Below are 9,105 nucleotides of genomic sequence, written 5' to 3' on the forward strand. Positions count from 1 at the left end.
AAACGGATCCTCCAATTTGATGATGCAAGCATAATTTTTTTTTTCAACTCACCTGGTTTCGTCCATTTTGATACCATATGAAGAATTTATGGCATCCACAGGTAAATTTATCCTATTTCATATTCAAGGGCATTTTCAACATTGAAAAATATTTTTTTGGAAGACCGATCCTCTATATGACAATGCAAGCATAATTTATTTTTCGTTAATGCACCTAGTTTCGTCCCGTTTCAATACTATATGAGGAAGTTACGACATCAAGTCAAAGGAGTACTATTCTAGCACATAATTGGAGTTGATTCACACAGACCTATGTGAATCACAAATTAGAGGTTTTAGAAAGATTTAAGATCGTTAAAAATCAAACAAGAAAAAAGATAAAATGTCTAAGATCTTACAAAGGAGGTGAGTACAATTGAATGATTTTGAAGAATACTACTATGAGCATGGTATCAGGAAGCAAATTTCAGCTCCAAAAACACCCCAACAAAATGGTATTAGAGAGAGAAAGAACAGAAATTACAAGACATGACTAGAACTATGTTAGTAGAGAATGACATGAGCAAGAATTTCTAGAAGGAGGCAATTCTAACTACAATATACATCCATAATAGGTGTATACTGTGAGTACATGAAAGTAAGACACCCTATGAAATCTAGTTTGATAGAAGGGCTACAACAAGACACTTTAAGGTCTTTGGTAGAAAGTGTCATATTAAGAACACAAACCAAGATCTGGGAAAGATTGATGATAGGGTTGATGATGGTTTTCTAGGCTACTCTACTTCAAGTAAGGCCTACAGATGCTACAAAAATAAACTTGAAAAAATTATGGAGAGTATTGATGTCATAGTTGATGAGAAAAGGGATGTTCCCTCTGGCTCAGGAAATGAACTTCTAGAGTTTGAGAATTTTGATAGTGAGAAGGACATAGTTGATAGTAGACCCAAAACCAAAGATGAGGTTGAAGTAGATTCAGATAAGCAAAAAAGATATAACAAATATGGTCAATAGGAAACAGGTGAGTTAATCATTGGTGACCCCACTATAGGTGTTCAGACTAAAAGAATGAAGACCAATGCATACTGTTTTCTTTCACGGATTAAACAAAAACTATTGATGAAGTAAGAGAGGATGAAAGTTGGATGAAGACCATGAATGAAGAACTTGACTAGATAAAGAGGAATTATACTTGGGATCTAGTCCCTGGACCAGTGGACAAGAATGTGATAGGCACCAAATGGGTTGTTAGAAATAAACTCAATGAAAATGAACAAGCTCTAAGGAACAAAGCAAGACTTGTGTGCAAGCATATGGTCAAGTGGAAGGCATTGAATTTGATAAAACTTTTGCTCCTGTGGCAAGTCTTGAAGCTATCAAAATGTTCTTAACTTTGGTAGTGTACAAGGGTTTCAAGGTCTACTAGATGGATGTCAAATCAACTTTTCTGAAAGAGGAGATTTACATAGAGCAACCTAATAGGTTTCAGTTGAGTGAAGACCCCACTCTTGTGTGCAGATTGATGAAGGCCTTGTATGATCTGAAGCAAGCTCTAAGAGTATGTTACTCCAAATTGGACTCCTACTTGTGCAAGTTGGGATTCAAGAAAGGGCTAGTGGACAGGAATCTTTACATTAAGACTAAAGAAAACAATCAGCTTGTGGTGGTTGTGTAAATTGATGACATCATTTTTAGGAGCCACAAAGAAGAATTGTGTAGAGATTTTACAATGAGGATATAAGATGAGTTCGAAAATTCTATGTTGGGTGAACTATCATTTTCTTGGGTTTAAAAATCAGTCAGATGAAAGAAGGTATCTTTTATATTTCAAAACCAAGTATGTGAGGGAGATATTGAAGAAATTCATCATGGAGGATTACAAGATTGTCAGTACACCTATGATGACTGGGTGTAAGTTGAGCAAGAAAGATGACTCTCCATCCGTTGATCATACCTCTTACAAGTCAATGATTGGTAGCCTATTGTATCTGATGGCTAATAGGCCTAGCATCTTACAAGTTGTGTGTATGGTATCAAGATTCCAAGAATGACCAAAGGAGACATATGTGGCAGCAATGAAGAGAATCTTCAGATACTCAAAAGGGACCAGTGAATATGGATTTAGGTATCTAAAGATTAAGAGCTTCGCTTTGTCAACCTTTTCCTATGCAGATTGGACAGGATGTGCTGATGACAGGAAAAGCACTAGTGGTGACTTCCGGAGCAGTTTAGTGGCTTGGCATTGCAAGAAACAAGAATCAATTTCTCTCTCAACAGCAGAGACAGAGAACATTGCAGCTACATCTTGTTTTACACCAGTGTTGTGGATGAAGAAGGTGTTGAGAGATCTTAGTATAGAGGTAAAGCAAGCGGTGCCATTGTATTGTGACAATACTATTGCAATCAACATTTCTACGAACCCGGTAATGCATTTGAGAACGAAGCATATTGCCATTTGATATCATTTCTTGAGAGATAAAGTCATGGAAGGTGAAGTCATAATGGAGTTTGTTCCCACAGCAGAGTAAATAGTTGATAGCTTCACTAAACCACTTTCCAAAGAATAGTTTAAGTTCCTCAGACGGAAGCTAGGAATGGTCATTCTTTCTAAGCACTAGGGGCATTGGGAAAGGGGGAGCAAGTTGCTTGTTGACGCTTCCCCAATATTGAAGTCAGGGGGAGTACATGTCTCCCTTTGTACTTGTTGTCAAAGGGGGAGAGAGATTTCTCATCGGACCTTTGGAGTGTATATGGTGATGAGATGGTTTTCAACAACACAAAGGGGGAGATTGTTGTTTTCTAATTGTCCTTGATGGCAACCTTGGCTACATGACAGTGATGTAGCCAGTCTGGTTGGCATGGCCAAAAGTGGTGGCATGGCAACATAAGGTCTCTCCGATAATGGTAGTATTAGATGAAGTGTCTGAAGTGATTTGAATCATTCATAATAGATGATGAGGAATTCTGGGCTAAAATTGGCAAATTTGGTCTATTTACGCTCGATGGCATTTTTAAATTGAAAATGATTTTTCTGGAAGATAGACCCTTAATGTGACAATGCAAGCATAATTTTTTTTTCAAACGCACCTGATTTTATCCCATTTTGATACCGTATGAAGAAGTTACAGCATTCACAAGAAAATTTGGCCTATTTTACATTCGAGGGCATTGTCGGTATTGAAAATATTTTTTTGAAAGACGGATCACACATGTGATGATGTAATAGTAATTTATTCTTTCCAACGCACCTGATTTCATTCCGTTTCAATACCGTATGAGGAAGTCACGACATTTGCAAGGTTCAAGGGCAATTTGGTTTTTTTGCATGGCTAAATCAGATGATCGGGTCTTTTGGAAGATTATAGAGCATCGAGTCATGGCCCATACCCATTTTGTTTCGAGTCAATCCAAAGTTGTATAAAGAATTGAAAGCCATTTTCGTGAAATCGATCCAAAAATCCTTTTTGGATTTTAGCCAAAAGCTCTTAGTGTAGGACAGGAGCTTCAGCATATATTTTATTTTTTAGGGGCTTTTGTGAAAATTTTAAGTTTTTGACAAGGGGTCCTTTAGCATGAAAGTTTGAAGTCAGAGGAGCTTGGTGTAATAATGAAGGTACTGAATATCAGAAATTGATGGTTGAGATTTAGCCACGAGGCTCAAATCCGACGGCTACCTTAATATCCACTGCACCAGCCAATAACACGATGACAACACCACTGACGATGAAGTTAGCCTCTGGCCGTGCGTCAGCCTTGATCCTAATCACGCAACCATGATTATTACCCTTTACAAAGATTTAACGACTAAGATCTTAGGTGCCCTTTTGATCTCATCCAACAGTGCCTCAGATGCTCGCCATTGTACCCTATGCCGCACTAAAAAGATTCTAAATGTCTGTTTCTAGTTGGTCCAACTTCAAACTACAATAAATTTTGATTCCTAAGGCCAAAATGGTCCATCCAAGATGCTACTTTTTCTTCTTCTTTTTTTTTTTTTTTTTTGTGCTCTATCCATTAGAAGGTATAGAACAACAATTTGGAGTGAAGAAGGCCACAGTTTTGAAGAGAGAATTTCTACCTTGTGTGTGTGAGCATTTGAAGGTGGTTTGGTGTTTTTGAGAGGTTGTTTCTCATCCATTAAAACTTATTTAAGAGGTTGTTGAACTATGTTAATGGTACATTGACTCTAAACTAAGAGAAGAGAGAAGATCAAGTGTAGGTACTTTGGTGCATTGAAGAGCTAGAAGACAATAGAGAGGTCTCTGTGAGCATCAAACATTTTAGTGAACACTTGAAAAACCAAATTCCTCTTGAGAGGTGAAGTTGGAGATTTTATTCAGTGAAGGGTCCCAGAGCATCACAGATAACCGGTTGTGAGATTCTCTAACCCTAGATTTACTTTATACACATTGTCTGTAATGATTGAATGCATGCTAGTTGTAGTAGGTATTGATGTATAAATGTTAGGCATAGGTTAACTATAGGGCATGTTATATAAGTCCATTTGATTGTGTATGTTGTACTAGGTGCTTAGTGGGTGCTAAGCATTGAGAGTGGGTGAACCCTTGTAATGGGTATTGTAATTTGTATCAGCACTATAAGTCTTTTTGGCTGTAAATTGGGAAAACTGGGTGTGGATGCTCCCAACTATAGCTATAGTTAATGCAATGTATTGAGTAGGTACGAAGCTTTTATTGGCATTAATCTAGGGACATAGGCATCTTGCCGAAGCTCGTAAAAATCCTTGTGTTGTGGGTGTGGTCTTTCTTTATATTGTTTACTATATGAAGTGCATGGAATATGGAATTGGTGTGCACACTTGGAAGTGCTTATGAGAAGTTGAGTGTGCATACGACTGTATGCGAGCAAGTACAGGTATTACAGGTTTTGTTAATTCATCATTCAAGACAGTTTAGGAACTAAAATTAGACTCACTGATTCATCCCCTCTCAGTGACTATCGGGTTACAACACCAAGACATCTCACAATGTTTAGTCCCACAATGGTTTGGGAGGAAAGATAACTTAGATATATATATATATAGGATTTTTTTTCTTAAGGGTGCAAGCCCTTTGGAGAGTCACTCTCCCTCTTCTCATGTGTGTGGGGGTTCCTGGGATGATTTTGAATCATGTGCACACCAAGCCAAGGCCGAAGTCTAGGTTGGGTACCACTGTGGGTGTGAGTGTGGGTTGGTCAAAGAACCTACTTTTTACATGCGTAAACTTTGGCTCCAAACCAAAAGTTCAATTCGAATTTTGAATTGAATTTGAATTTAAAATTATAAAGGGACACCTTGGTACATGTACTTGTATGAACCCAACTACCAATGGATATATGTGTTTGTATATGCACCTGTACGTATTAGTACATGTATACATTATAGCTTACCTTTCCATGCATAGTCACGTCTGCATACATATGGGTACCTGTGCAGGTATACCTAGTCGTATACATAGGCCTACTCTCTTAATAGTGAATTATGGTTTTGTTTATAGGTTACAAAAACAAATTATATTGTATATGTGGTCCGCTACAAAATACGTACTTACATATTGTGGGGAAATTTTTAAGTTCACTACAAGTGCTTTGTTCTGTTTTATACTTTTGTCATCAGTTTTTATTGAATTTCTTAGTATCACCTTTGAGCATACTTGTTGGAATCGCTTATTGGAGTGCACCTTAAGTGATTTGAGAGTTGTTTTTATCGTAGAGGTGAGGATGTATGATCAACCCGATTGCATACATATACGGGGCATTCAAATACCTTAGGGAGAGTATACATATACAACTAAGCTCTACATACATTAATAGATTGTTGTCATCATTTCAGTAGATCAAATCTAAACAAAATGAAATTGGGATCTAAACAAACAAACAGCACCCCAACCAACAGCACATGTAGTTAGATCAAAGCAACCATCGCAAATAATAATTCGGCTATCCACAAAGTGTAGTGTTTGATATTTCGGATAAGGCTGCTAGGTGATTTAATTTGGTTGGATGCAATGATTATTATCCCACGCCGACAAAGATATTATGATGAAGTTTGTGGCAACTTCCTTTCCTAACTATGCCTATTCTTATCTCAATCTAGCTACCTACATCACACCACTGTTATCTTCGTCAATAAACCTCAAATTTTTTATATGGAGATGGAACAAAGAAGATAAAAACCCATTAAATATCTTGGAATTTAATATGTCAATCGAAGGAGAAGGGTGAACTAGGATTACAAGATCCATCATTGCATAACGAAGTTCTTCCCAAGGTGGCATGGAGGTTGTGAAGTGGACCTTGGTCTATATGGGCGCACTTTATATAATCTATTTACACTCCCATCGGGATTTTCTTGATGCTAATATGGGGGCTAATCCATCTTGGGTGCGGAGGAGCATCATGTCTTGTTTGGCATATAGGCTCAGGTGAAAGTATATATGGATTGATAATTGGGTTCCAAGTCTACCAATTTTCAAAATTAAATCCTTCACAATACACAATGCCAATGATCACATTATTCTACGATGTCCCTTTGCACGCACTGTTTGGTTTGGATGTACCCTATCTTATATTGTTCCATATGTATACCTCGATTAATCCTCAGGGAGACTAGCACAGTAATCCACCACTACGATCTCCACTTAAATCTTAGATGCACAGATGAAGAATTGAACTGGGGACCGTGCGCCTATCCACACAATCCCTAATTTTCCCTAATCATCTGGGCAACCTACGGACGAGTCAAGGCTGGTCATCTTTCTCTCCTCTTGGAAAGAAAACATATATACAAGGAGATCACATCTTTATGCTCCTTTATATGCTCATGTTTATGGTGTGCACTTAATGATTTGACATTTGCAAGGAAAAATTGGACACCAGTAGAAGTGATTGCAGTAGCATAGAAGACTTGTGTAGCAAGTTTGATGATTCTACAGGTAACTCATACACCTACAGCCCCAACTTCCTCAAGGTGGTCACTTCCACAGCTGGGTTTTTATAAACTCAGTTGTGATGCCTTATTAACGTAGTAGTGGATTGGGGTTTCTAAGTAAACAACCCTTTATGGAAAATCCATACATTACCTTCCAAAGAAAGGATAAAAGGTACGGCCCTAAGCCAAAATGGGGTCCCCAAGATCCTAGTGATAAAACAAATCTAAAAAAGAAGAATGACAGAGACCATATAAGAGCATGCAGTAAGAATTATATTGTTTCCAATAGCAACTTCAAAAAAAAAATTATGGATGAGTCTACTCAGATAGGGAATATCCAGATGGAGATGGGGTTAATCCAGATGGTGAGGGCTATTCAGCAGATTAATAAGGTGCATATCCAACTCCAGATGGAAAGAATTGAATCGCAGACTCAATCTTGTGTCCTTCCTCCAAAGTGCAACCTCATGAAATAGGGCCAGGGTCTAGGCCAAAGTGGGCTTAGCGGGCAGCCCCCATTCGAATTACGTTAGGGGTCTATCGCTTTTGCAAGATGTAGAGAGATACTACGAGTCCAATGTCACATGCCAACGTCAGACTTGAAAAAATACCTTTATTCAAACAATATCTGCAGACTGAGGGTAATGATCTCGTAGTTGATGGCTTTTCACCATTTTATTGAAATATTGGTTGGTAGATTTTTGTTCCACAATTCGGCTGCCCAAGTAACTGATTGATTTTGATTATGTTTTGCTGCAGAACCCCGGATTCAATGGGTTCTGGTGTCCACACCTTCTGCGTCTTCTACAGACGCCTTTTTTTATGTATTTTTTCTTTTTTATTTTTTAGTGAGGCAATCGCAGATTTTTATTTATATTATCAAAAATAAATAAAAGGCGCAGAAGCCTGCTGAAAAAGGCTACTGCACATAGAAAAGAAATCGAGATCTCTGAAAAGGGGGAGGCAAGGAAGTAGAATACAAGTCGAAGAGGAGACAACCCACTCTTGGACTTAAGATTGTGTGCCATGTGCCTGTTCTTAAAAAAAAAAAAAAAGGCAACCCAGTGCACAAGGCTCCCGCTACTGCGGGGTCTAGGAGGGGCAAATTGTTCACAGCCTTATCCCCTGCTTCAGGGAAGAGGTTGTTTCCAGGTGTTGAACTTGTGACCAACATGTTGCAATAGCGCAACTTAACATGTTGCAATGTTGTAATTCTAGCAATCTTTATTTTAATATTTATATCTTCCTTCTTTCCTTCCTTTATCTTTATGTCTTCCTACTTACCTACTTACTGTTCCTTTTGCTATCATCTAAGAAGAAGTAAAGGTTTTCTCTTAGTCTTAGAATAAGTCAGGAGGAAGACTAAGACTCCTTGTGTACAATTCTATATTATGGACTTGTATAAGCATGGCTAACCAAGAAAAAGAAAGAAATATTGAACCCAGTACGAAAGAGAGTCTCTAAGAACCTTAAGAAATAATAGGAATAGAGGGCGCTAGCTATTAATAGATTCCAGCTTTGGGTGGTCGTAGAACACCAATGAAAAACCAAACAAACTTCAGCAAACCCCCACGAGCGGTGATGCAGAGCAGAGAACACACTTGTTCCAAGCACAAACATTATCCAAGCAAAGGCAATTTCTAGGTTAAACAAACCTTGTACTATCACACCCTGAAATGACAACGGAAATCTATCCGTTGTAGCCGGTTAGTTTAGACACTTAAAGTAGCGATGAAGGAATTCGATCAAGCTTCTCCTCCTTCCAAACCATCTGTTCAGCGCCTTTGGACTAAGAAAAAAATAAATAATTGTTCCTATTTTCTTTTTACCATGAATTCACCATGCCTTTACGAAGAATGAGAGAATTGGCCCCAACTGATTAACTAATTTCTTTCTCGCCAAGATTGAACTCATTAATAGGCCTAGGTCCCGAAAAAGGTAAGAAGCCTCACATGAGTTTACCAAGACCAATGCTACAAGTTTTCGGAATTCAATGACATCTATGTAAGATTGATCATTATGAATTTTACAATGAATTTGATTGGGAAGTTCAACGGAAAAAAGGAGATTCATTATCTCATTCTTTAGTACGAATTATTGAAATGACGTAATGCACAAAAATTATTCAATAGGCTGGAAGGAATTTCGAGAGGACCCTATGAAAATTTAGAAGT

The sequence above is a fragment of the Macadamia integrifolia genome, chromosome 4 (genome assembly GCF_013358625.1).
Source record: "Macadamia integrifolia cultivar HAES 741 chromosome 4, SCU_Mint_v3, whole genome shotgun sequence".
Lineage (NCBI taxonomy): Eukaryota > Viridiplantae > Streptophyta > Magnoliopsida > Proteales > Proteaceae > Macadamia > Macadamia integrifolia.